General features: G+C 43.3%; 1 protein-coding gene across 4 annotated transcripts in view; it reads right to left on the reverse strand.

Annotated features, from left to right (window-relative positions):
- TSHZ2 (teashirt zinc finger homeobox 2) overlaps positions 1–26,683 on the reverse strand; it is a 411,205-nt gene that overhangs the window by 225,136 nt on the left and 159,386 nt on the right. The window lies entirely within an intron of this gene.

Genomic DNA, 26,683 nt, shown 5'->3' on the forward strand with positions numbered 1-26,683 from the left:
TCACAATAAAAAAATAAAATTTAAGAATCAATAAAATGATTGTACTCTGATAATAGATACAGAAATACATCATTTAAAAACCCTTAATTAAATAACCAAGTCAGGCAAAGGATTACTAATTGGCGTTAAAACCGTTAAGCGGATGGTTGATGGGGAACTGGATGTCCATTCAGAGAGCATGTAAAGCCATAAAGACTACTTTCTAGTTGCGAGAGGCAAGCGTACAGGTACAATGGAGCACTCAAACTGCCATCATCTTAGCTCACCGGCTATTTTCAGCATCACTTCTTTTGGGGCAAACAGATCGTGTGTTTTCAGATGTATTATGAGGGAGCCTACACTTCTGACGTGTTCTGGTAAAAACAAGCCGATTTTGAACCCATGGGATTTTATGTGTCACTTCTACAGGTGATGGAGGAGCAAGGTAAGTGACAAAGAGAAGCTCCCAGACAAATTCAGAAGAATGACACTCTTCAGGACAATTGGCATACTCTCTTCTTCAATTCCAGGTCATATAATAGAGGGACCGTGTTGGATTAAAAAAAAGATTTATGATTAACTACTGTATATAAAACAGATAAACTACAAGTTTCTACTGTAGAGCACAGGGAACTATAGTCAGTATCCCGTAGTAACCCACAATGAAAAAGAACATGAAAATGAATATGTGTATGTATATGAATGACTGAAACAGGCTGTACTCCAGAAATTGACACAACATTGTAAGCTGAGTTTACTTCAAAAAAAAAAAAAATGTATGGGACAAACAACTGGATACAACATGAGGCCCAAATTTTGTCATAGTTTGATCAATTCAGCTGATAACAACATTTTTGTGCAACTGGAAAAATATGAATATGGTCTAGATATTAAAAAGACAAAAATTATTGAAATGGAAAATAGATACTGTTGATCAAAACAGTAGTTTTTATAATAGCCTGCATAGTATGATCTCATTTAAAAATACATATCTGCACAGAGAATGTTCTGGAAGTTCATGCACAATAGTGGTGATCTCTGGGTGAATGAGAATAAGATGTTTTTATTTTCTTATTTTTGTTGGTCTCTATTTCCTAATGTTTTACAGTTCACATGTTTTCCTTTTTTCAAAAGGCTATTTTTTAAAAGGAGTAAAACGCTCAAAAAAACACAAGTATTGACCTCTGAAAAACATTCACACGAAGATACCCAAAGATTTAGAAAGAGTAAGTCAAATACATTCCCATCAGGAACCTGGATGGGTTCTGTTTTCATTCACAGGGACGTAGTAGGGGGAATGCACATGGTAGGTGCTCAGTAAATATTGGTGGTGGAATCTAATCCATGAAACATTTCAAATCCCACAAGGGACAACAGATAGTGGTACCTGGGAGGGGGGTGAAGCTAAGGGAGGACCAGTGGGAAGGTGATGTATTTGATGATGCTGGGTTGTAAAGTCACAGGACCAAGGGGGCTAGAAGGAGAGAAAAAGGGTGGGACAGAAAGGCAAAATAAGCACACTGAAGATGTTCTGACCCAGTCAGGAGGTGAGGGGACCGAGGAGGAACTGGCTATTTGGTCTTGACATTGAGAGTCTTCTGGATATGCAGGGAGCAGCTGTCTGCCAGCAAGGACATCCTTCATCTTTCTCAGGCCAAACCTCCCAGGCCAGCAAAGGAGACGGGAGCCACACCCACAACCAAAGCGTCCCTGGAGGTGGAGGGACGCAGCAGAGAGGCCTTCCTGTCGCACCATCATTTCCCTCAAGTGGTTGGCACGTCCTGGCTACTCTCACCCCTCTGCCTCGTGAAAACAGACATTTAGAAAGACAGTACTTTGCATGGCCTCAAGACTCGAGGTGGTGACAGCAGCTCTAACTTCAAGGAATCGGGCCCTGGGCAGGTCAGGCACTGATCAGTGTCTTATTCTCTGCAGCCAAGAAATTGCTGGTAGGTTGCGAGAGATCTTTTGTTTTTTTTTTTTTTTTTTTTTCTGTGAGAAACATGTGAGTGAGCCGAGTGTGTGTGTGTGCACATAAGATCATGTATGAGGACTCTGCTCAGACACAGCTCAGAGACTTGAATCCTGTCAGGCAGAATCATCTCCTACAGTTTGAAGAAAGTGCTTTTGCAACCTCCTCCTCGCCCCCAAATCCCCAAGCACGCCCTCCTTCGACAAAGAAGATTCTGGTTTCCCGCTGCCCTGTGAGGGTTACTGCAAACATCATGGGTGGAGGGGACGGCCAGTGTGATGTCCGCTTGAGACCTTCCCTCAAGGTATGGTGAACCTTGCTGTGTTCACGGAGACTCTTGGGCGCCACACTCATCTGCTTTTCCAGTCAATATTCAAAGAGACCCTTGCACGCTGGGAGCCCAGAAATGATCGCTAGGGAAGTGCACATCTCGAGAACCTGTCTCACTAACACACCCTCTAAACTTTCCCACATGACCGCAAAGGGTGGACGCGGACGGGCCACTTTCCTCAGCCGCCAGGAACCTGGCACACGCTGTGCTCGGAGTAACGCTGAAAATGAGTTTGAAGCTGGCCGTTTGCACACGTCTTGCTCCCTGTGCCACGTTCAAGGAGAGGTGGGGAACAACCCACTTGTCCTGACTTGGGAGGGCTTTAAAGTTACATTTTAGCTCAGTAATCAGGAAAAAAAGCACAAGGTAACTGCACTGAATGTCATTAAAGAATGGATTTTAGCCAGATTTGGGGTTATCGACTTTGTATACACACAAGCTCTAGGTCCCTCTTCAGAGAGACAGACAGACGGACGGATGGACAGACAGACGGAGACGCTCATATTTAAACCATCTGGGAACAAAGGTTGACAGAAAGCCCTTCTGGTAGTTCATTCTGATTTGGTTGCTTTTTTACCCTGTGAACATTTATCAGAGGTAAAGGGGAGCCTCAGATTACCAAAAACAAGGGAAACTCTCTGGCAAAAGGTGCACCATTTTAATTCATTATTTGCAATTGTTAACTAATTTAGTCAGCTAAATTAATTTGATCCCATTAGATAAGTGTTTAGTGAATTATTTGCAACCATTTGCTTGACGTCTGCTGAGCCTGGGAACTTCATGGGGGCAATCACTGCTCGCCTTGTCACTTCTGCATCATCAACATGGGTCGGAGAATGGAGGCCACGTTTGTTAAACGGATGAACAAATGAATGAGTGAAACTCCTAAGACCATGCATGAGCATTGGAGAGGCTTCCTAAGTACTGAAGGGAGGGAGGAGGAGAGAGGAAGTGTGGAGGGAGGGAGGGAGGAAGTAGGGGCAGAGGGAGGGGAGGAGGGAAAGATCAGACACACTATGTGGCACATAGTAGGTGTTCAACGAGGCACTATGGACTGACTGCTGGTTAACTTCCTGACACCACCAAGTTCAAAGTCAGAGAACTGAGCCGGTGCATTGTGACCATTACTTCTTTATCGACTTCATTCATTTAGTATTTTTTTAAACCATGTTTTGTTACGTTTTATTCCTATGGTCAGCGACACTGTCTCAGGACAGCTGCCAATTTCTAAGTAAAAGCCACGACCTCCACTCCTCACTCCTCATGGCTTCTGGTTTGTCAAAGTCTTGTTCTGCTTCTGCAAGCTCAGCCCACCCTTCCAGACCCCTCTTTCTTTCCAACACTATTTGTTTTCAAGAAAGACGCTGGGCTTCTGTTGATTTCCCTTGATCTGTCGGAAGTCACCCAGACCTTCTTTCAGTCTTTCATTTTTAGAGTCAATATGTACAGAGCAGCCATCACCTCCCAGGTGCCGGAAGCTGGGGGACGTTGGTAAGAATGGCACGGTCTTTGCCCTGTGGCATCGACTGTCTTGTTGTGGAAACAGACAAGAAACAAGCAAACACTCACACAAACAGCAGCATTTCAGAGAGGGACGGAAGCTATGAAAGAGATAAAGTGGGTGTAAGGAAAGAGGTTCTTTAGCTGGGGTGGTCAGGCAAGGCCCCTCTGAGCAGATGACCGTCGAGCAATGTGAAGATAACAGAGGCTAAGTCAGGATAAACCTAAGTGCAGACACAGAGGCAGCTGAGGCTGGAGGGCGCGGGAGAAGCAGGAAGCGAGAAGAGCTGGGGCAGGCTGGAGGGCGGCGAGGCTAGGAAAGAAGGAAGGCGAGAAGTCAGAGGTCAGCTCATATGGGGGGAAGTAGCTAGAGTTTTAGCCAAGGGCCACGGGCAGCCATTGGAGGGTTTGAATAGAAAGTGTAGCATCTGATTTCTGTTTTCTACAAGATCAAAACCCCGATTCCTAGAAGCCATATGTCTGACCCAGCAAGGCAACGCCTTCTTCCTAATCAAACATACGTGAGCAGAGTAGAGGAGGGACTGGCAGTTGTGGGCCTTTCTGTGTGAAATTTTAGAACGTTCTCCTTTGTTGCTTGATGTACCCTGAGCTGGCGAGACCGAACCAAGATCAGCAACAGCTGTCTTGGTGTGATCGCGGAGGAAAGCTACAGCTTGCCCCATGCTTAAGCAAATTAATTTGCAAAACTTGAATGGAACCCAAGTTGGCTGACAGTGACCAAGCCTTTGCAATTTCTTGGTGGTTCCTTCTCTGTTAGGGTGGCTCACTGGCGTACTCTGCTTTAGACAGTGCAGACCATCCCTCCAGGGAAAACAACCATCATTCTTAAAATTAGGATGAAGTTTGAATGAAGTAATAAATTCTACCCATGTGCAAAAGTGTAACAAAAGATGGAACTGGGTAATGAGCTCTTTCTGCTGAGGGGCTAACGACATACAGCACACAGTTCTGTCACCAAGCTCTGCAGAGGGTCCAGTGCCTTCCCCGCCTTCCCACTCTCTCCCTTCCATTCTAGCATCTCTGAATCCAGGGAAGTAATTAATGGAAAAAGTACTCAATGCATCGTGAGCCTCACCCAGTCGTTTCTAAAATGGATCAAAATTCTATAAAATGACAGTTTATGCGTCTACAAGATGCATCTGGTGGAATGTGTATTTTCTTTTCAGAAGGTGTTTCTATTATGGTTAGGCTGAACATCATGTGATATTACAGTTGCTAGGGTAACTCCATTTTTTTTTTTTTAAAGAGAACAACGGAGTAAATAAGCATGTAAATCGACTTCGGTGCTATGTAAATTCTAGTGAATCTGTTATCGTTACCTTGACAATGAAGAAAACCTGGCATTTATCTTCTCTGGCCCCAGGATGATTTGGTTTGAACTTAAAATGTATAAGGTGCTCGTGCGGAAGTGCCGAAGGCTATACAGATACACGGGAAGCAATGCTGTTTGGGAGTGTGTTTAACAAGAGAGAGGAAGCCTGGACAGTGGTGATGGGTCACATGGAAGCCAGGGGAAGGAGGAGGTGGTCGTCTGGATGTTCATAACCGGGTGTCTGTCTATCCTGAGTCACCATACAGGGGGAGCCCACTCAGGGGGAACCTGAGCTTCTGGGGCTCAGAAACCTTGTCAACCACCTGCACAGTTTGTCCTCCTGATGCCTTGCCCCTGACCTGCCCAGATTCTTTGGCATCAACGTGCTTCCGCCAAGTCTGCAAAACGGCTTGTGTATTTTCTGTGAGGCGAAATGTACTAATGCAGCACATGGGATTAAGTAATGATGACTAGAAGTGAAGCTTGGTGAATATTTCTAAATGTTTTCCACATTTCCCATCCAGAGGTTTGATAATTCCTCCACCCAGTTTCCGTTTTATAATTGAGGTTGGCAGTGGAGACCAGGGCTGGAAGTGATGTGAGTGAACTTGGAAGAATTCCTTGGAAGACTGAATGAGGGAAAGATGCTCACATGGAAATCTCTTTTGAGGAAAGAGATACTTTTGTTATCAAAGTATCAGCATTTCCATCAATAAAGGCACTGAGATCAGAAAATATCAAAGAGAAAGATTTGTGATGAAGATACTGAACAGAAAACAGGCCGACCAACTGGCAGGGTTTTGACTTGTCTCTCCTTCCTAAAAGACATACTAAAAGCTCAGCTTTTGCTTTTAATGAATGAATGCTTTGAATTGCTATGTGAAGTGCCTAAGAAAACTTACGAACTGAAATTACTAGTTCAGAGAGTACATGTGATAGGAATTCCTGTAGGAGGAAGTAAAAAAAAGAGTATGCCTTGAAAAATTCGAATTTATAGCAAATTCTGCATCTATCATGTGATGCCTGGATGCTATGATTATTTGGATGCATCAAAAAGTATTACAAAGGAAAATTAAGTTCCATTTTGCTCTTATGTTCTTTTAAAGTGAGGCTGATGACCTAGTGGTGACTATTTCCTTAATGGGACTAGGGGATTTTATCAAACCTCATAAAATATGATTGCTTTTCCTTCGCTCTGAAACCACCTTATTTTAATTTTCATGTGAATCTGGGATGCAATTTGCAATTTGTGTGTACATTTAATATGCGAGGGTTCATCCCCATTTCTCACTCCGCCCCCACCCCTCAAATAAAGCTTTTGCTATATCTCTGCTGTGCCTTATCATGGATGCAGTCTTAGAATTGAGGAAACGGAAAACAAGAGGAATCGGGAGCTAAAAGAAACAAAGAACACAAGGACAGTGATGGCAATGCCTGTGCGATTAGCCCTGTGGTTCCTGCCGCATCCCTGAGTGACAGGCAGAGCAATCGACAGCTAATTCAAGATCCATCAGGGCTGTATTGCCTTTCTATCGAAATGACGAGTTTACCAGCAAGCTGCAAATGAATGGCTGAGCGTTCGCGGGAGGTTCTGAGTGTCATGGCAGAAGTTAGTGTGGCTCTGCTGTCTGCCTCATCCGAGAGATGATGGGGCCCTTGCAGAAGCAGAACAGCAGGGTAGCACAGAAATGGAAGGTAAAAGAGGTTAATTTATGGAAATTATCCAGGTCATGTAACCAGTAGGACATATCAAGCAGAGCTTTAAGAGAGGAGCGGTAATGTATGTAGAATCTGACTTTCAGGAGGTCATGAGACAATGACAGTTATCAGGAGTCAGGCAACTTTTAGTAACAAAAAGCTAGCATTTCCAGAGCATGTTCTCTGCACCAGTCCCTGGGCAAAGGCACAAAACAATGGGGTAGGTCCTATGATCCCCATTCTACAGATGAGGAAATAGAGGCCCAGAGAATCTAAGCATAAAATCACTAAGTGGCCAGCAGAGCCAGCTTCTCCTTTGGGCACCACAGGGACAGTGCCTGGAAACCACAATATTAGGAGTCCATGAAAATATTTTCATTTCTTTGAAAATCAGAAGGAAAAATAAACTTTGAAATTAAAAAAAAATCTCTGGATAGAGAATATTAATATATTTGTCTCTGCATCAATGTAGCCATAAATATAATTTTTAATGTTTTTTTATGGAGGAAGGGGCCCCCAAGGCCGGGGGGCCGTGAGTCCAGGGAGGTCGTAATGCAGCCCTGAGGGACAGAACAGATGCGAAACGTTGTCCAAGCCCTTGCTTCTCAAAGTGTGGTCTGAGGACCAGAAGGATCTGCATAACTGGAAGCTCCCAGACAAGAATCCCAGGCCACACCCAGACCGCAGAGTCAGAGTCTGCATTTCAGAGAGCTCCCCAGGTGACTCCCAGGCACGTGAAAATTTGAGACGCGTTGACCAAACCCTTAACCAATAGCTTATACTAATTTTTCATCCCCACATAAGCCATAGAAATCTTAATCTATATCAAAGCTTGAAGCCATGCTGGGTGACAAGAGCTATTCCCTGGAACTGTTTCCAGTGTCCTCTTTCCCATGGAAAGCAGGTACGCTACCAAAATGCATAAAGCAATGCACTCCTATATAAAAACATAATTTTGGGATAACAGCGTTGATTGCGTTGTGAATGTTCTGTCACCCGGACGTAAGCCCTGGGAAGTAACTTGGGAATTCTGTGCTGGTACTGGGTGCCACGGCAATCAGTGCCACGTGAGAGGTGCCCGGGCTGGAAGAGAGCTCGCAGTCAAGTCCAAGTCTCACTTGGCTTTTTCATCCTAACAATGCTCCTTAGCAACTCCCAATTAGAAGAGCTCTGAGAGACCTGCTTGCTGGCTCCCTGCACTGGGGCTTGGGGTGAACTGAGCCCAGAAGCCACCTCCTCCCAAGAGGTTTCTGGGTCTGTCTCTCTGGCTGACACGTGCTGGCTCCAGGCGTCCAGTGATAGTCACAGGACTAGGAAGGATGCTTGTCGAAGAGGATGCTAGTCTCTGAGGCCTTTTAGGAAGAAGCTAACAATAGGAGGGGGGAAAGAGGAAAGGAAGAGGGAGAGAGAAGGGGAGGAAATTTGGGAGAAGAGATGGAGAGAGAAAAACTCGGAAGCTGAGAAGATGACATTATTACAGAGTAACAACCAATGGTAGCAGATAATCCACCCACGGTCAAATACCTTGTGAATAAAAGCAAAAGAGCAAGGGGGAGAATTTAACTCTGTAGTGTGTGTGTGTGTGTGTGTGTGTGTGTGTGTGTTTTAATAGCACTTGTAATTATTTGAAGCTGCCTTGTTTGTTTGCTTCTTTCTTTCTTTCTTTGGATTTCTCTTGCTAGAAAATAACCTCCATGAGAACAAGACGCTGTGCAGTCACGATGGTGTTCACCCCACCGGGACAAGAAGCTGGCACATAATACATGCTCAGTAAAAATTAGTTGACAGTATGTATTCAAGGTGAGGGGAGGATCAGTCTGTGTGATACCTTCCAATCAAGGCCACAGGTCAGGAACCACAGGTGAAATTCGAGGAGTCTGGGTGAGCTGATGGAATTTCTCATTCCGGCACTGATTCCTCTCCGCCCCTCCCCACTCCCTGTCTCCGTTGCTCGTGTGTGGAACATGGATGAGAAGGCTGACCTGCCTTCCCTCCCAGGGCTTTGTGAGACCCAGACAAGATCGTGACTGTGAGCTTGCTCTGGAAGGCCACCGCTTCCTCAAAGGGAGGGGCTGAGGTCGGGCTGGGGGTGCCAACTTCCTCCTGGCCCAGCCCTGCTCCTGCCTGCAGAGCATCACACCAGAGCCACCAAGAGTCAAGGCAGAAGAAGCAAAAGCCCAGGTCAGTCTTCCACCACCGAGCATCACCCACAAGGCACTCTCCCTACGTTTCATTCTGAAGATCAGCAAAAGGAAGCTTGTCGATGAAAAGACATTTGTAAAATAAAGGAAAAAAGAGATGCCAAAGAACATGTCCCATTCAGAGCCTCAGAAATAATGGATGCTACACAACTTCCCGTTGGCTTTCTCCTGGTTTTTCTTTTACTGTTGTTCCATTCTCCTCCTTCCTTCCCACTCTCCTGACATTATGCCACTTTTGCTTGGGACCCAAACAGCAGCTGCTGTATTACTTTGGATCTGTCTAAATATCACTCAGAACTCGCTCCCCCCCACCCCGCCTTTAATTCCAACCACCCCAAATTCCATTTCGGGTTTCCTAAAGGAGAAGAAGCTGAAGATGTCCCAAAGCCTCGTGCATCGTGACAGCGATTCTGTGTGCGCCAGGCTCACTCAGAGGCAGCATAGCACTGAGCAGGCATTGCCCTCCCTGCGCAGGAGGCCTGCGGGCGTGCAGCTAGCCGGAACAGAGCTGCAGACGAGCCCAGGTGGTCAGCACCCTGCCCTACTGCCTGCTTTAGTTAAAAATGCTGGGCTTCTCATGATGCGACCTCGCAAGAGTTGCTTTTGAAAATGACAAGACTCGCAGCTGGGTCCCCACTTCCCAAATGCTAGTGGGATTTGTGAAGCTTTCTCCTTAGATATGAAGCTCTTGGCAAAGAATCGCTTCCTTTAAAAAAAAAGTAGGATTGACTTTATTCTTTATAGATTTAAATATTAGCAGCTTCTTTAGTCCAGGCGGTCCCCGCCTTGCTGCTGGGCAGACACACAACTTCTTCCCCAGCCCTGATGCTTTGCTTCTGCTCTGGTGCTTGTTTGCCTTAGTTTAAAGCCACTGAAACTGTTAAAACCCTCAGATAGAGCCCTGACTCCAGCATCCTGAGATGTCTCTCTTTATTCTTTCCTGAATTTCCCTGTGATCAGAGCCCTATTCTCATAGATGTGTGTGTGTGTGTGTGTGTGTAAAATCTGAAGTTTTATTTAAGATTAAAAGTACTACACGGGCATTGAGGGGAAAAAGCACACTATACAGAAAAGTATAAAGGGAAAAGCAAAAAAAAAAAAAAAAAAACCTGCCTGTGCCTTCCATGCACGCTGCTCCTTGCAATTCCAAACCCTCAAGCAGTCACTGTGTACAGTCTCTTGTGCATCTTTCCAGAACACGTCCATGGGTCTACGAAAGTGACGTCTACCTGCTTATTCACCTACCGATCCATCCATCCCTTTCTCCGTTACACAAATGTTCAGCATGTGGCTTTTTTCACATAACAATAAGCTCAGAATCCTGCCTCCTATCAGAACACACGGGTCTGCTTTATTATTGTTTTAAAACCTGCCTAGCATTTTAGCACGTGGACACACCATAATCGATTTGACCAACCGTTTACTGATGGACATAAGTGATTTTGTTTGATTTTGCTTTGTTTTGCTGTATTTTATTTTGTTGAAGCCATTCATTTGGCCCTTCCTCGTTGTTCAACTGGACTGCAAGCTGCCTGAAGGCAGAGTCACGTGGAATAGCAGTTCCAGCTGCAGCTTCTCCGTCCATGTGCCAGGCGCTTTGCTCACGCAGCCTTCACGACACCATGTGAGAAAGGGATGGTTACTACCCTACTGCACACAGGAGGAAGCTGAGGCTTGCCGGCGAGGGCAGTTCATCCAAGGTTACACAAAAGCTAGGTGGATTCAAGCCTGCGAAGTCTGACTGCAGAGCCCGGCTCTCGCCCCTCCTCTCTGCTTGCAGGGTGAGGTCCACCCTTGCAACTCCCACAGGTGTGACAGCGTTTCTTCACACTCCGGTTCAGAGTACAGAGTGGCACAGAAAGTCTGGAGTCAGCCTTGTGGGGCACAGCCCTGACCCTGTCTCTTTCTAGGCTGTGAAGCCCAGCAAGTTACCAGGATGTTTCGTGCCTCAGTTTCCCCCTCTGTCAAATAGATACAAAGCCAGTACTCACTTCTCAGGATTGTTGTAAGGATTTAGCAACATAATCTGGCCCAGAGGAGGCACAAAGTAAATTTTACAAATTATTGAAGACTAGACCTCAGAGTAAAGACCCCATAAATATTTACTGAGCATGAATTTGTTCTTTCCTCTCTTATATCTTCCTCAACTACCCACAGAGCACTGATAAATTACTGAGTATTAGATAAAAACTGTTGACTGATTAGAATTTTTCTAAGACACCTTTTGAATATTTGGAAGCTGAAAAAAAAAAAAAAACCAAACAATAGCCAGAATTCAGATACAGCAGGCATTTTTTAAATAAAAAAGCTAAAGAAGAGTTTGGCAAAGTGGAGACGAACCCACACACACACAAAAAATCCTCTAAAGGCTTTTATTAATTGATTGCATGAAGCATATACTTGGAATTGAACTGAGAGAAACACTTAAATTCTTGTCATCTTGGGACTTACACTTCAATTCACTAAAACTAACCAAATTGATATGGTTCAGAGTTTAAAGTAGAGAGCTGTCTCTTTGAAATTCTTCATATCTAAAATGACCCTCTTATTCTAGGTAAAGTAAGATTTTCTGATTTTTTTTTTCTATCAGAAAAATGATAGTCCTAGCCAGATAAACTGAGATACGCAAAGAACAATCCTTTTTTTTTCCTCCTGGAAAGTTACAATGATTTTTATGGCTTCATATCTTCATGGCTCTTTTTTGTTCCCCCTTATTTATTCATAGGAGGCAGGATGACTTATTAATCTAACTATAAATTTCTTCCTTAGATTGCAATTTTCATCTAGAGAGAAAACCCTTTTCATATTAATGGTCTGTATCATTTGTAGTAACAATACCTTTCTTCCTTTGTTTAAAAAAAAATAATAATGGTAGTAATAAGAAAAGTACGGACTTTCCTCTCCATATCAAAGTCTATCAGAAAGTAAATGGGGAAAACATCTTTTGATGCCATATTTTAGTCTGAGAAAAATCAACAAAATTATTTTTATTACATATGGAACATATAGCTCATGCATATAGCTCAGAATCAATTAATTTAAAGTAATAATTTGTACAAACACCCTCACAAAAATTTTAAAGGATATTAAACACCCTGTTTTATAAACATAACACTTAATTTAGGAAAAAAAACATTTAGAAGGTAATGCATTTAGGATAAGTGCACAACACATGAAAATAATAAATGAAATTTTCCCAGTTTAGAAAATGAATGTAATTAATTAACATTTAAATTACATTTTTAATTGCAATCATGCCCTCCCAGGGGACTCATAAGGGACCATAATTGCAATTAAAAGCATGTGGATTAGATAATAAAACAATGCACACTGTCTGAAATGTGCGATTTAAAATGGAAAACAGACATTGTTATCGGCACATCTAACTTAATTGTAGCCATAAAGCAAATGTGCTGTACAAAATAAAATTCACATACGGGAACATTTAATTCTGGAGTCTCTTAAAGGGGACACGCTTGAGAGCACATTTTATGACAGGTTCTGTTGGAAACAGCCCTTTAAGGCTTTCGGATCGAGGGCTGGTGCCTTAATGTTTTTGCATTAATAAAAGCAAAGCTGAATGTTCCTATTAAAACACACAGATACATTTAAGTAAGAGATGAAGCTCGATGTCTAAATTTAAACTGCGCTGCATAATTTTATTAGCCGGACAGACTGTAAGGCCATGTAATTTTGAAATTACGTGGTTTTTTAAACTTTTCTCTTTATTATCTTCTCTTTTTGAGAGGATCATCATGAAAGGTGTAGATTTGAGTCTAGAGAAAGGAAAGCCAGAGAGATGTACCTCTGACAGGGTTATAGAGCCAGACCACGATGCCTCCACCCACCACCCTGCCCCCAGGTATGTTGGTGCCTAATATCCTCCACCCTGAAGAAGCAAAACCAAGGCTCTTTAATGATATAAAGGTCTCCTACTGCACAGCATGAATCTCACCATTACTTGATCAGAAAGCTTTATAAACACCATATATATCAATGTTTTTAATCGGCGGTACATTTGGCAATGTCTGGAGATATTTTTTGACTGTCTCACTTTAGGGGCGAGGATGCTATTGGCATCCACTGGGTAGAGGCCAGGGATGCTGCTAAACAGCCTATGATGCATAGGGTAGCTCCTTATATCGGGGAATGATCTAGCTCAGTAAGGTCAAGGCTGAGAAACCCGGGTCCATATAGAGAGAAGAGGGAAAGAGAGAGAAAGAATGGTCAGGCAATCTTGCAAAGAAGGAAAAGACATGCTTTCTCCCACTGTGTGAGTGTAGCTCTTGAGCAAATTCGCTGGACTGGCCACACTTTGTTTCTATTTAAATATATATATATAAAAAAAGCCAAACTCTTTTAATAAAGAGGGATCAGATTCTGTTACATGCTTGTTAGGAAATACGAAACCGTATCCTACCTAAGAGGAGATGGTCACAAATCTTTCAGAATCACATTCCAGTAGACACGGACTGTAGTCTTCTGCTTTTTAGTCTAGACATCAATTTCACTTGCTTATTTATGAGAAACGGTGACTTTGTTTACAGTGTAAATGTTAACATGAGATTAGAAGCAGCGTAGCTCTGAAAAGAAGTGAAATAAGAAAGGGAAAGGTCTAGACCTGGGGGCTGGATAATTCTTCATTGAAAACCCGGCTTTGTAATTACTAGCTGTGTGAATCTGTTCCAGTCAATTGTCCTCTGCAAGCCTCAGTTTTCACATCTGTTTATACAAACAGTATTTACAGCATTCCTGCCATCCACAGTGGTATGAAGATCAGAAAAAAAAAATGGGAAATACATGTAAATATACACACTTATACATCCATCCATCCACCAGGTATATTTAAGTATGTATATATATAAAGGTACATATATTATATGATGGATGCACAACTATATGTATAGGTGCATGTATATAATTATAATACACAATGTATACACAAGCACATACTTGGGCATGCATATGTGAACATTTATTAAGTGATATGGAAGTTCCCACGAAAACGGAAACTATTCTTAAGTTCTCGACACTGTGGAGATATAAACTGATTCAGTGTTTAAAGAGGGAGGGGCAGTTAGAGGTAATTCTTTTGATAAGTTTATGTTTACACACAGCCACAGCTCACTACAGCCTACAGACTCATTCACTCAACAGATTCTTTTGAAACGCCGACTATGTGCCAGGGACCATGTTAGCCTTGGAGAAGCATCTGAAAAGAGTCAGAAAAATGATGTTTTAGGTAGACAATAAAACTTGGACTTGATCCGAGGACAATGGGAGGCCATGGATGGGCTTAAGCAAAGGATTAAGACCCCCAGATTTGTGTTTCCTGGCGAGCTCCTGTGTGAAGTGGAGCACTGGTCAAGGAGAGGTGGCAGCTTGGAGACGGGCAGCTGTGACATGGAGAAACCAAGAGCTGATACAATTAGGACTTGTAGCATTTACCAGAAATTGAAGGAAAAGCTGAAATCAGCTGATAAAACAATACAGTTTTTGTTTTTAAGAAAGTTCAGAAATGACAACCAGCTCTAAACCTTGACTCACCCTAATGGGAGGCAGCAGAAATGAAGATATAAGACTACTGAGGCCTGAGACCAGTGAGTCCAAGATGCCTATTCACCATACTTAACCCGGGGCAAGTGAAATCACAGATTCTTAAAGCCTATTCGTAGATCTCTAAAATCAGAGTGGATGGGTGAGGAGTGGGGACTCTGCAACTCTGATGCCAGGCACATTTAGGGAAGATGGTGCTGTAATCAACATTGTTTATTTGCAATCCAGACCACTAGAGACAACAAATATGTCCGACTTTTATCACTAAACAATAAGATAAAAATCTGATGTCTGGGATTGTGGCAGAGGTGATGTTATTTAAGTGTTTGCCAAATCCTATTTCCTTTTCCTCTCCCTACAGAAAGACTACATTTCCCAGTTTCCCTTGCAGTTCAGTTTCAGTCATGTGACTGGTCTGACCAATGGAACATGGGCAGAAGGGATGTACATCACTTCCAGGACTTTGTCCACACCTTCTTCAATGACTTTAGAAGCCAAAATGAGATGTTCCAGGTGGTATAGATAACCTGTAAAAAGGTCCACCAGTTGGAGGAGACCAACATCAGATATTGTGTGCATGAGAAATAAACATTTATTGTATTGGTCCACTGAGGTTTTGGGGCTGTTTGTTAGAGCAGCTAGCATCAATTATCCTAACTAATATAGGGAGACGGAAAAACAAAAACACCTTTCAGCGTATATGAGGGAATATACACACATTCAATCGATTTTTCCAATATCACCATCATTTTTTCTAAGGAAAGGTGTTTAAATAGCCATAGATGCTGTTTTTAGCTTCAGCATTGGTATGTTTGAATGTCCTTTTACTTGTTAGGAGTTAAACCAAGAATAGATTCCATTCTTGGTAAACGGGACTATTCGAATTGGTCAATGATTCTTCAGTGGGGATGGGGGGATCTTGTCCGTAGGGTACATTTGGCAATGTCTGGAGATTTTTTTGGCTGTCACAGCTTGAAGGTGGGGTGCTCCTGGCATCAAGAGGATAAAGGCTAAACATCCCACCAGGTACAGGCAGCCCCCACAGCAAAGAATTATCCAGCCCAAAATGTCAGTAGTGAAGGCTGAGAAACTCTGGCCTAACCAAATCCAAAGTAGACTTCATCTGGGGCACGAAGGTTTGCTTGCCCTCTGGACAAGGGCACAAACCCATTATGTCCACAAAGACAGTGGCCAGCTGGTGCCAGACAAGAACCACAGTCAAACAAATCAGACTGCCCACTCCTGGCAAGCTGACTGGCCACTTTCTGCCAGACTGCGGCAGCTGGCTTGTCAGAAAGACAAACGGAAACGTCCCAGGGATTTCTTGACACCTGGGCACTGAAAAACCGGTTTGAAGGACCCAGTTGTTTGCATGTTCAGCTTTGTCTTCTTTGTTCAAATGTTGGTGTTGCTGTCACCAGGCTTGGCAAAAGTTGCACTTGTCACGTCATAACTTTACACCCTTCCTCTTCATGCTTTGGGTGGAATGCTGTAAAGTCTGCCTCTCTGCTGCCTCCGCCCCTCCTGTGCCTCTCACTCAAACCTCGTGCTCTCCACAGAGAACAATTTTAGATGGCGGTGTTTAAGGGATTATGAATTAAAATGTCAGCCGATCGATATGATTTGAGAAACACCAAGAAATCCCTTATTAAACACACGCACACAAACACACACACAAAAATTGCTCCCTAACATTCTCTGCCACAACACAAAGTCTGATCTCAAAGCCTAAGGAGCAGTACAGTTTGATGACTGGGAGCGTGAGCTTCGGGGTCAGATAAACATAAACTTCCCTGCCTCCTACCTGTATGATTTTAGGTAAGTTACTGAACAGGTCTAAGGGCTCATTTTCTCATCTGTGTGGAGAAAACAAAAACAATGTCCACTTCATGTGTTTCATGAGGGGTCAAAAGAAAAAATGTACATGAAGGGCTCAAGGCAGTGCCCGAACAGAGTAATCGTGAAGTATATATTCACTGAAACTGTGACAAAAAATTCTCCATAGAGTGCATACTTATTTGTGACCTGGCGTCTGCTGGCCTCTGCCCTCATCTTCCTACCTCACTGTACTCACTGTATTCTAGCCATCATCTTTCTCTTCCAGAAAGAACAAAGCCAACTCTTTCTCACCCCAGGACCTTTGCACTGGCTGTTTTTTCTTTTTCTTTTGGTTATTTGTTTAAATGCTCTCTTCTTCCTCCAGATTTTTTGGTATGACTGACTCCTTCTCAGTATTCTGGTCTCAGCCTAAATGTCATCTTACTCGGTCCTTTGTGATGTTGTTCCCTACCCCCATTCTTAATCATTCACTATTACATTATTAGTTTTATTTTCTTTATAATCCTTATTGCCATCTGCAATGACCTTGGTCACATATTTATTTACTTATCTATTGTTTTTATCCTACTTCTGATGTAAGCTGCATGTAGGCAGGGAATTTGTCTTATTCAATAGATGCATGTACCACACTTAGAGTGTTTCACACACAGTTGGTTTTCAGTGAACATTTCTTCAATACAGTGAACCAAAACTAACTTGGTTAACAAAAGTTGTTGAGACTGTCCCAACACCTCTTTCAATAACAAAAACCAGAGAGAGGGACCACTAGCATGGACTCTATCTAAACTCTTGACAATATCCTCAAATGGCAGAGACTTCTGGGTTTTTTAAAATTTTTATTATACCCTCACCTTAATCTGATTAATCATTTAATATCTGATTAATCATTGAAGGCATAACAAGCCCTCGGTCTGGGGACCAGGACCACCAAACACATGCCATTGTCTGAAACTAGAACCTCCATGCTGTATCTCCATTTCCGAGCCAGAGTGCAGAATGACAGGAAAGGTGTATGGGCCAATCAGAGGGCGGCTCCGCATCCCGGTGCCTCTGCAAGTGTTTGTGATCACAGCCGTGTGTGAGCCTGCATGTGAACACACGTGGGCAGTCAAGGGTAGCTTTGAGGACTACCTAATTAACTTTCAAATTGAACCATCAGGCAACTCCACTCTGCCACTTTGTCACTTGCCCCATGAAATGGATCTGAGATACAAACTATGCCTTAACTAGGCAGCCTCCATTCTTGTTGATCCCATTAGTTGCCCAATTAGGCAAGACACGGTTTTAATTGCATGCCAGAAGCTTTATTTTTCCGCCCCAGGCAAGCAGTTAACCACATCAGTGTACCGCTGACACATTAGAAGCTGGTCAGTGATGAAAAGTGGAAGGAGCCACTTTTGGAGAGAACTGAGGTACCAGTCAGTTTCTAATGTTTCCCCGACTAGCATCTGTGGCTACCTGAGGGAGAAAAATGTCAACCACCCCCACAACAATGTGACCAGGTGTAAATAATGCATGGCGCTAACATTCCATGGTTTCATGGTGTGATGTCGGGCGGTATGAAGAACAGGGCTTGGAGACAGACAGACGTGATTCAGATATGGGCTGTGCAACATGCTAGCTATTTCCTCAGTCTCCTCATCTGTCAAATGGCAAAAATTAATGGCATCTCCCTCTTTGGGATATTATGAAGACTGAATGAGAATGAAATGTTACAGGGAAAACCCTGAACCCAAATTCTGATACTTACTAGGTGCCCTGTGTTAGCTATTATTACAATGTTTATCCACCCATCCATCTATCCACCCATCCAATCACCCACCCATTCATGTATTCATTTCAGCCTCTGAAACAATTCTTACTGTTTGGGAGACCATTAGGTAGGGAGGTTAAAGAGGAGAAGCAGGGATTAAACAGAAGAGGTGATTGTATAACCATCAATCAAGGACCTTTGAATCTCAAACATCAGTGATGCTGGGTCCCCCGGCCTTGTCCTCCCACGATAGGCAACATACACTTATTTTACTGAAGGCCATATGAACATGACGTTACTGTGATTTCAACGTCGGTCCCATAGGAAATTTTATTGAAGGCAATGAAGAGAGAAGAGGGGACATTATTGGGTAGATGAAAACTTTAATGTCTCAAACTTCAACTTCTTCTAACAGAAGGTTAGTCCTTCATTTAACCACAGAGCTACTGGTAGCTAGTGGTTCCCGAGGAAGATAGTGCAGATAAAGAACATGTCCATCATCACAGAAAGTTCTCTTGGACAGCACTGCTTCAAGAGGAACACTTACTTGCTCATCTCAGTATTTTGATCATTATATACGTTCTGTTTCTTTAAGAAAAGAAGTTGACCTTGGAAATGATCTCTTCCTTTATATCTGTAAAACAATGAAATACTTTGCCTATCATATTATCGATAATCAAATGAAAGACAAAAACAAGATAAAATGGAAATTTTCATACTTTTCTGGTGGTAGTGTATTAATTTCTCCCCACTGAGAAGCAGTTGTTTAATAAGAACCTAGAGAAATTCAAGTATTCTCACCCTTTGATCCAGTAATCCAAGTTGATCCCTAATCCTTACTAATCTCAGTCTATTTTAAGATAATAGCTAAATATACAGAAGATACTCTACATAAAGAGATGTTCACCACAGTGGTGTTTATAACAGCAAAAACATTGGAAAAAAGTAAATATCCTACAATAGAGGAATGATTAAATACACAATGATACACATACTTGATATTGTTGCATAAACATGATTGTTACAAGTAAAATGTTACAACTTGGTAAGATACTTCTAACAGAATTAAATGGGAGAATAATCAGAATATAAAATTTTATTAGTTATCTATTGCTGTGTAACAAATCACCCCCTAATCCAGCAGCTAACAGCAATAAACATTTATTATCTCACAGTTTCTGTGGTTGAGGAATCTAGAAGTGGCTTTGCTGAGTGACTCTGGCTCAGGGTCTCTCCCAAGTTTGCAGTCAGGTCACTGCCTAGGGCTGCAGTCCTCTCAAGAGTGGGGCTGAAGAATCCACTTCTAGGTTCACTCATGTAGGTTTTGACAGGTGGTTGTTGGCAGGCTATTGGAGTGCTGCCCTCAGTTCCTCACCACACTGCATGGGCTTCTGTACGGGACTGAGTGCAACGTGGCAACAGTTTACCTCCCAGGGTGAGTGATTCAGAGAGTGTGTGTGAGCATCTAAGATGGGAGACAGTCTTTTCATAACCTACTCTTGGTTATAAAGATTAGGTGATGTTCCAACATGTTCACTGTATTCTGTTTATTAGAGATAAATCAGTAGGTTTATTCACTCTCAAGAGGAGGTGATCATACGAGAGCAGGGATCCCAGGAGGTGGGGATCACTGGGGCCATCTTGGAGGCTGCCAATCACAAAAACCAACTATACAATATTTGAAATAATAAAAAAAGACCGGCTTCAAGATTTAAAAGAGAGAGAGAAGCAGACATGCAGACGACAGAATAGCTCTTCACTTCAGCTCTCTCTTAGCGGTAGGAATACGGAGCAATTTTTTTTTTTATGCTGTTTCACTATTTTCCAATAATGAACATTTTTAACACTCATTATGATGGAAGCACTCAGTAAATGTTATGTAATTGAAAAGAGGAACCCTGTTAAGAATACACAGATGCTATATTCATAACTGATGAAGGTCATTTTAAATCCACTTCCAGCTCTGAAATCAAGTTTCCTATATTTCTTTTCTTTTTTTCTTTTTTTTTAAAAGCAATTGTCTGATGTCCCTGCAGTTAATAGTTAGAATGTGCGACGTAAGATCATTACAATCTAACTGTCCTCCTCCACACCCCCTCCTTCCTGGAGCCCAGCGCCTCCCCTCCCACACACCCTCCTGCCAGATTCCCAGAGTGCCCTATACTTCAACGTCCACAAGGGTGAAGGAGCCAGGATTGATGGCCCTGCAGTCAAGTCCCAGGCTGACACCAGCAACAAAGGGTAAGTCATGCTTAGCACTTGACGTAACTTTTTTGATGACTGAAACCTGATTCCATCGACCGATCCCCTGGTGGCTGATCTCATATCTTTACCATCAGACAAACCGAAGCAGAGTTACCAGGAAAGATAAAGAGAGGAGGCCAGTGGGCCACGTCTCAACACAGAGAGGAAAAAGCTCGTCTTTGATTGTTTGTCCAAAGAACATTCTGGATTCTCACAAATGGGATGGCAGAGCCCAAAATGTTGCTGCAGCCAGTCCTCCCCCTGCCCCCTAAACAAAATTTTCTGAGCTGGGGGGGGGGGCTCCATACAGTTCTTTAGGGAAAGCTACAAGGTTATTATTTTTTTCCCTTCAGTTATGACTTTGAGGCACATCCCTTTTATTTATGAAAACTGAGCAGAAAAGAATACTGCCATTGACAAAACACTCTTGAAAGTGTTAAAAAAAATAAGCATTATAAATAACAGCAACAAAAATTAGCATTTATTGAGGGTTTTGAGCCAGGAGCTGGAGGTAGACGATTTGGGAGTTGAAGTCTGGCTCTGTCATGTCTTCACTGAGACTCTAAGCAAGTCACATTTTCTCCCTAAGCTTCAGTTTACTCATCTGAGAAGTGATTATAATTGTACCTATTCACTGAGTTGTGATGAAGATTAAAGATGATCCAGGGTGAGTATACAGTGCCTGAGATATAATCATTGCTTATTAAAGTATGATCTTTCTGTACTATTACTCAAATGGTGTCACTCATCTGCTTAAAATTCTATGATAGCTTCCTATTATAGAGGATGAAATCAAAACTCCTTACCACAGGTGACAAAGCCCTATTTGGTCTGTTTCTGGTTGTTCTCCCTCATGTTCACCATGTTCCAGCCCAGTGGTCTTCTCTCCATTCCTGCAGTACCTCTCTCTTGCTCCCACCCCAGGACTTTTGCACGTACCACCCCTCTTCCTAAAATACTCTTTGCTCAGACATTTGTCTGGTGAGTCCTTTCTCAAAACCGAGCTCTTAAATCAAGTACCACCTCATCAGAAAGCCTTTCATGCCCTCCCTGCCCTGAAAATAACCAGAGTTGGTTTCTGTTGCTTGCAATCAGAGAAATCTAATGGATTCAAATAACAATTTTCTTGAAAAAATACTTTGTTCTTTCTTTCACCTCTCCAACCACAAGCCCCACTGTATTTGCTAATGTTTTCATGGCTTTATTCTTAGATCCTGTTGCTGATCTGCTTTAAATCAGTGGAATTCTCACCTGGCTTGTTAGCACTTTACAAAGAAAAAGAGACTGGGTAGGGAATAAACAGATAAAGAGATAAATTTAAAGTAGATGAGTCCATGGTGAGTGTGATAAAAGCACTTCAAGAGATGTAGTTTGCAAAGTTGTTAATTTAGAAAGGGTATCTTAACACTGTTCGTGTGCATGTTTTATGTGACTCCAGCAATACTGTATAAATATCTGAGTTTAAAACCAGAGATGATTATCCAATACAGAGCAGGGATATTTTGCACAAGCAATGATTAGACCCAGCATAGCCATAAGAGATTTGATGCTGACTCCTGAACCCATGAAGATGAAAGATCATCTATTAAGAAGGCACCACTTTGTTAAATCCTTTCAATATCACCCACTTTCTTAGAACAGAAAGTCACTCTTTAACATGGTCTTCTGAGCCCAGTACCATCAGAAACATGTGGCCTTCCAGTCTCCTCTTTCACATGCTCCTCTGGTTCACTGTCCTCCAGTCACACAAGCACCTTGCTTTGAATTTGCTGGTGCCCACCATGCCCCCATCCTACCACTGGGCCTTTGCACATGCTGGCCCCTTCTCCTGGGATGACAATCTTCCTTTTCTTCTTTACCCATCATCCTTCAGTTGTCATCTCAAACATCGTGTCCTCAGAAAAGCCTTCTCCAGCTTCCCTGACTAGCACCCCTGACCTCACAATGTGTTCTTATGTACTTTATGTCCTCTATTACATAGCCCTCTTCACAGGTTTAGTTTTATAATTATTTAATTAATGGCTGTGTCTATCACCAGAGTGTGAGCTCTGTTCTGGCAGGAAGCGTGTCAGATTTTGCTCAGCATGGGACCTGCTGTTGTTACCACAGTTACTGCCTCAGTATGGTGTAGACATCCAATGACTATTTGTTAAATGAGTGAAAAATAAAATGAGTGAATGAATTTATTTATAGTACTGTTTAAAGGGATAAACCCATAATAGCAATTCATATTTTGAAAAGTAAGCAATTTATTGAAGTTAGCCATGTAAGGTGTGTTTTTAAACTCCTGATTTCTTAAAGCCATGCATTCAGAGTCCTTTACTTTCCTTTTTACTGACATTTTGTGGCTACCATGGGAAGGGCAGACGTTGTGCACATTCCATGAACTGTACTGATTCACTTTGATTTCCTTTCTTTTTTTCTATGTAGAATAAAGGTCAGCAAACTTTTTCTGGAAAGGGCCAGAGAAGAGATATTTCAAGGCTTCAGTGGGGATGGGGTGCCATATGGTCTCCATAGCAACCACTCAATTCTGCCATTTGTGACACAGAAGCTGCCACAGACAATGTGAAAACAAAGGAGTGTGGCTGTGTGCCAATAAAACTTTATTTACAAAAAGAGGTGTTGGACTGTACTTGGCCCATGGGCCATACTTTGCTGACCTCTGTTGTACAGGGTTGGGGAGAAAAGGCCAAAACATAGGATTAGCCTGGCATTTAATTGTGGAGGGGAGTGTGGCGCGAGGACCGGACTTGCCCTGTGAACTTTGGCACGTCGTCGATCTCTCTGGGCCTCACTGTTCTGATGTCTAAAATGGGAACACTGGTCACAACAAAGCGTGGTTGTGAAGGAAGAAGGCCTCCCCGTAAACAAGCCAGAATGCAAGCAATCACCTTGGTTTGCATCGTAAGCGTCCTTGCGTTTCTGTTTACTTCCCACCTGTAGCCACTCATATTCATCTTTTTTTTTTTTTATGGTTGTGATATACAGTCCCCCTTCCCCCTAAAAACTAAACATTTTAAAGGAAAAAAGAGTGAGTCACATAAAGAATGTTTTAATGTTAAACAAGATTGTTCTGGTTCTTGTGTGGAGGGCGGGCTGGAGGAGCCCAGTGTCAGGGAGAGCATGTGACAAGGGCCTTGTCATACCTGGAGATTCCCGTGACCCAACACACTGACAGGCAAACAGAAGGTTCTGGGGAAACAGAAGTTGACAGCATAAAAGGAGCCATCACTTTCTGGGGAACCCAGAACCGCACGTTTAAGCACGTGCTGTTATTCATGTCCTCCTAAACATCCTGTTCTCTCCTCGGTGGGCTCGAAGTCCAAACATCCTCCCGCAATCCAGCCACTTCCACAACCTCCACCACCGTCGGCCCACCGTCTGAGGCACTACCATTTCTCACCTGGACTGTGGCCGTGTCCCCAGCCCGTCTGCCTGCCTCCAGCCTCCCCTTCCCACAGTCCCGGCACTAGCACTTTGTCAATCTTTCCACACGTAAGTCAGACTTATTGTCAAAGATAGAATAAATATGTTGACAGGCATTATTACATATAATACAAGTTTCACTTGATAGAAACCAACCATCATCTAACTGGTGCGTCCTATAGCACAGGTGACATTTTCGTGATAAGGATAATTTCTTTAAAAGTATCAACTCAGTGTTGGGGGAGGGGTGGAGAAGGCTCGTTCAACAGAGCCTCAGTGAAATGCATCTCTAGAGAGTTCCAGAAAACTGAGAAAGAAAGATTGTTTCAGATCTACCAGAGGCACTGATAAACGGAAGAATCCTTAAACACGATCAGAATGTTTTCTACCCACAAGGAGCTAAGCTCTGAAAGAAATATATGCTCCTAGAATCGCTGAGTTTTGAGCGTATGTCGAGCAATTAGCTTCTTTGGCCGTAGAGGGTGGGATGCTAGCTGTACTGAAAACTGAGTTAAAGCAGATTTGGGGAGGAGTTTAAAAGGGCGCACGCTAAAAGCCTGCCCCGCACAGCTGTGACACACGCAGAGACAAAGCTGGCCTGTGACATGAGGAGTTGCAGAGAGCCAGACGGTATCGAGCAACTGAAAGGCCTGAGGTAGCTCTGCGTCATTAAGGTTTGGGATGCTTACGTTCTCTGGGGCAGATAGAAACGGGAATATATCATTTGTCCCTGGAAGTAGAGAAGACACTGAGGCTGTTCCAACAGCCCTTATTTTCCCCTATCTATGGAAATGTTATCTCTTAATCTTTGATCACCTTTAGAATATAATCTACTGGGGAAATGGAACAGGCCAAAAAAAAAAAAAAATCGCGAAATCAGCATTAGTTCAGCACTGTGTGGAGAGCACTGCACCTGCTCTTTCCTCCCTAAGTGCAAGACAGGCTTCAGCAATCCTTTTCTTCCCGGGACACCGGCCAGCATCCTCTCTCTGCATCATGGGACTCTGCACTTCACAGTGAGACCTGGGTTTCAGTCTTGACGTCTGCTTTCCCCTTGGGAAGAATCACTGAACTTGTCTGAGCTTCTTCATCGATGAAAGGAGGGCGATAAGCTTGGCTCTGCCTGTTTCCAAAGGTTATTAATGAGGTTTAAGTGAGATGATGTACATAGAAGTGCTGGGCTTCTGCAAAGTGTGGCTCAACTGTGAAGGAAAAGGGCTCAAAGGTGGGGGCTGCAAAGTCAGGTGCCTGTGGGAGTCGTGAGTTGGCCAGTGAGATAAACGAGCGAGGCCCGTGGGGTTTCCTCTTTCCACGCAGACACCATCATTTTGCCTATGTAAGCACAGGACGAATCTTTTCTTCCACAGTCACATATGTATTCTTCAATTTTGTTTAAAACGCATGGCCTCTTGAACTAGCTTTTGTTGGCTCAGTGTAGGCATATGGGTAGAGAGAAACATGACATAAGATTTGAGTAGAAGAACAATTAAAAAAACCCCAGTGTAGGGTACATGGGTCCAGCCAGTGAGAGACGACAGGGATGGTGAGGACTGTGGGGAGCAGGGCACCCACACCCCGATCTGTAGCCATTTGTTCCCATGAGAAAATGAGATTCATGGGGTTGATTTCCCAATGTGAAGAGAAGCCAGGCATTTAGAGCATATGTAAAGACTTCTGTTATTTAACTAAAGGCTCATACACTGATCGAAGTGCGGAAGAACACTGGGAAGACCTCTGAAGTCACTATTGTCTTGTGGGCTACAGTTTGTGACCCAAACAACCTGCGATTTAACGCTTTCTCATTAACCAGGGGATTATGTCTTAGTTGCCTTCCGGGGCTAACACAGCATCTAATGGACCGTTACTCAGATCCTACCTGCTAACTCATTTCATGGCATGAAATGCACAAAACTTCCAGGTAATTGGGATTTTCACCCCCCTTTGCAGTTTTCCGGGGCCCGGGTCCTGAACAAGTGCAGTCATGTTCAGAATGAGCGCTCCCCATGGGTGGGAAGATGATTCAAATCGGTTTTCCCTCGATCTTTAATCATTTGTCCTGCCATCTTCCGCTTGCCTGCACGTCTGTTCTGTGTGTCCTTCCCTGTGCCCGGGGAGGCTGACCTGAGAGCGGGTCAACGGGATCCTGTGTCTTCTGGCTTCTGCTTGGGCTCATCCAAAGGGGCTGGGCTGGTGGGAGGAGAGGGGAGTGGGCATATATGCTTCCCCGGCTGGCTTTGGCCAGGCTGCTGTGAATCGTGTGTCCCTCTACAAAGGCGCGTCCCTCCTATGAGGCAGGTCCGTACCTGTGACCACACCCTCGCTAGGTTCTGGAAGTTCCCCTCTCCTCATTCCCCTGCAGTACAGGCTCCCTCCTCTCACTGGTCTCAGGTCAGAGCAACGTCGCTTGTTGGTTTTGTAAAAACCGCTCCCACCTCCTGACTGTCCTTCCATTCACCTCTCCTCCCGTTACCCAGTGGAGTAGGTCAGGTGCTTCTTGCCTGGTCATCCAATGGTACAACAATATTTCACACCATTAATTATCCAAACGGGCCATGAGTGAGACTGTGAGGGCCCAACTCCACATCAGAACCACCAGTGAACTCGCCAGGCATTTCTTATGTCACATTCGGTAAATATTTGCCAGAAAAAAAGATTAACCTTTATTTAGTCACTGACAAACTTAGAAAAATCAATACATGCTCAAACACCTGTCTTAGAAGAAGCACAAGCGTAACACATATTAACTAATTTTCCCCCCTCAACTTGCATGTAGGTGCTAGGCATTTTTTATATAGAATATAAGGTTTAGATGCCAGAACTGGGGGTGGGGGGACACTGTGGAGGAGCT

The sequence above is a fragment of the Camelus dromedarius genome, chromosome 18 (assembly GCF_036321535.1).
Source record: "Camelus dromedarius isolate mCamDro1 chromosome 18, mCamDro1.pat, whole genome shotgun sequence".
In the NCBI taxonomy this organism is placed as follows: domain Eukaryota; kingdom Metazoa; phylum Chordata; class Mammalia; order Artiodactyla; family Camelidae; genus Camelus; species Camelus dromedarius.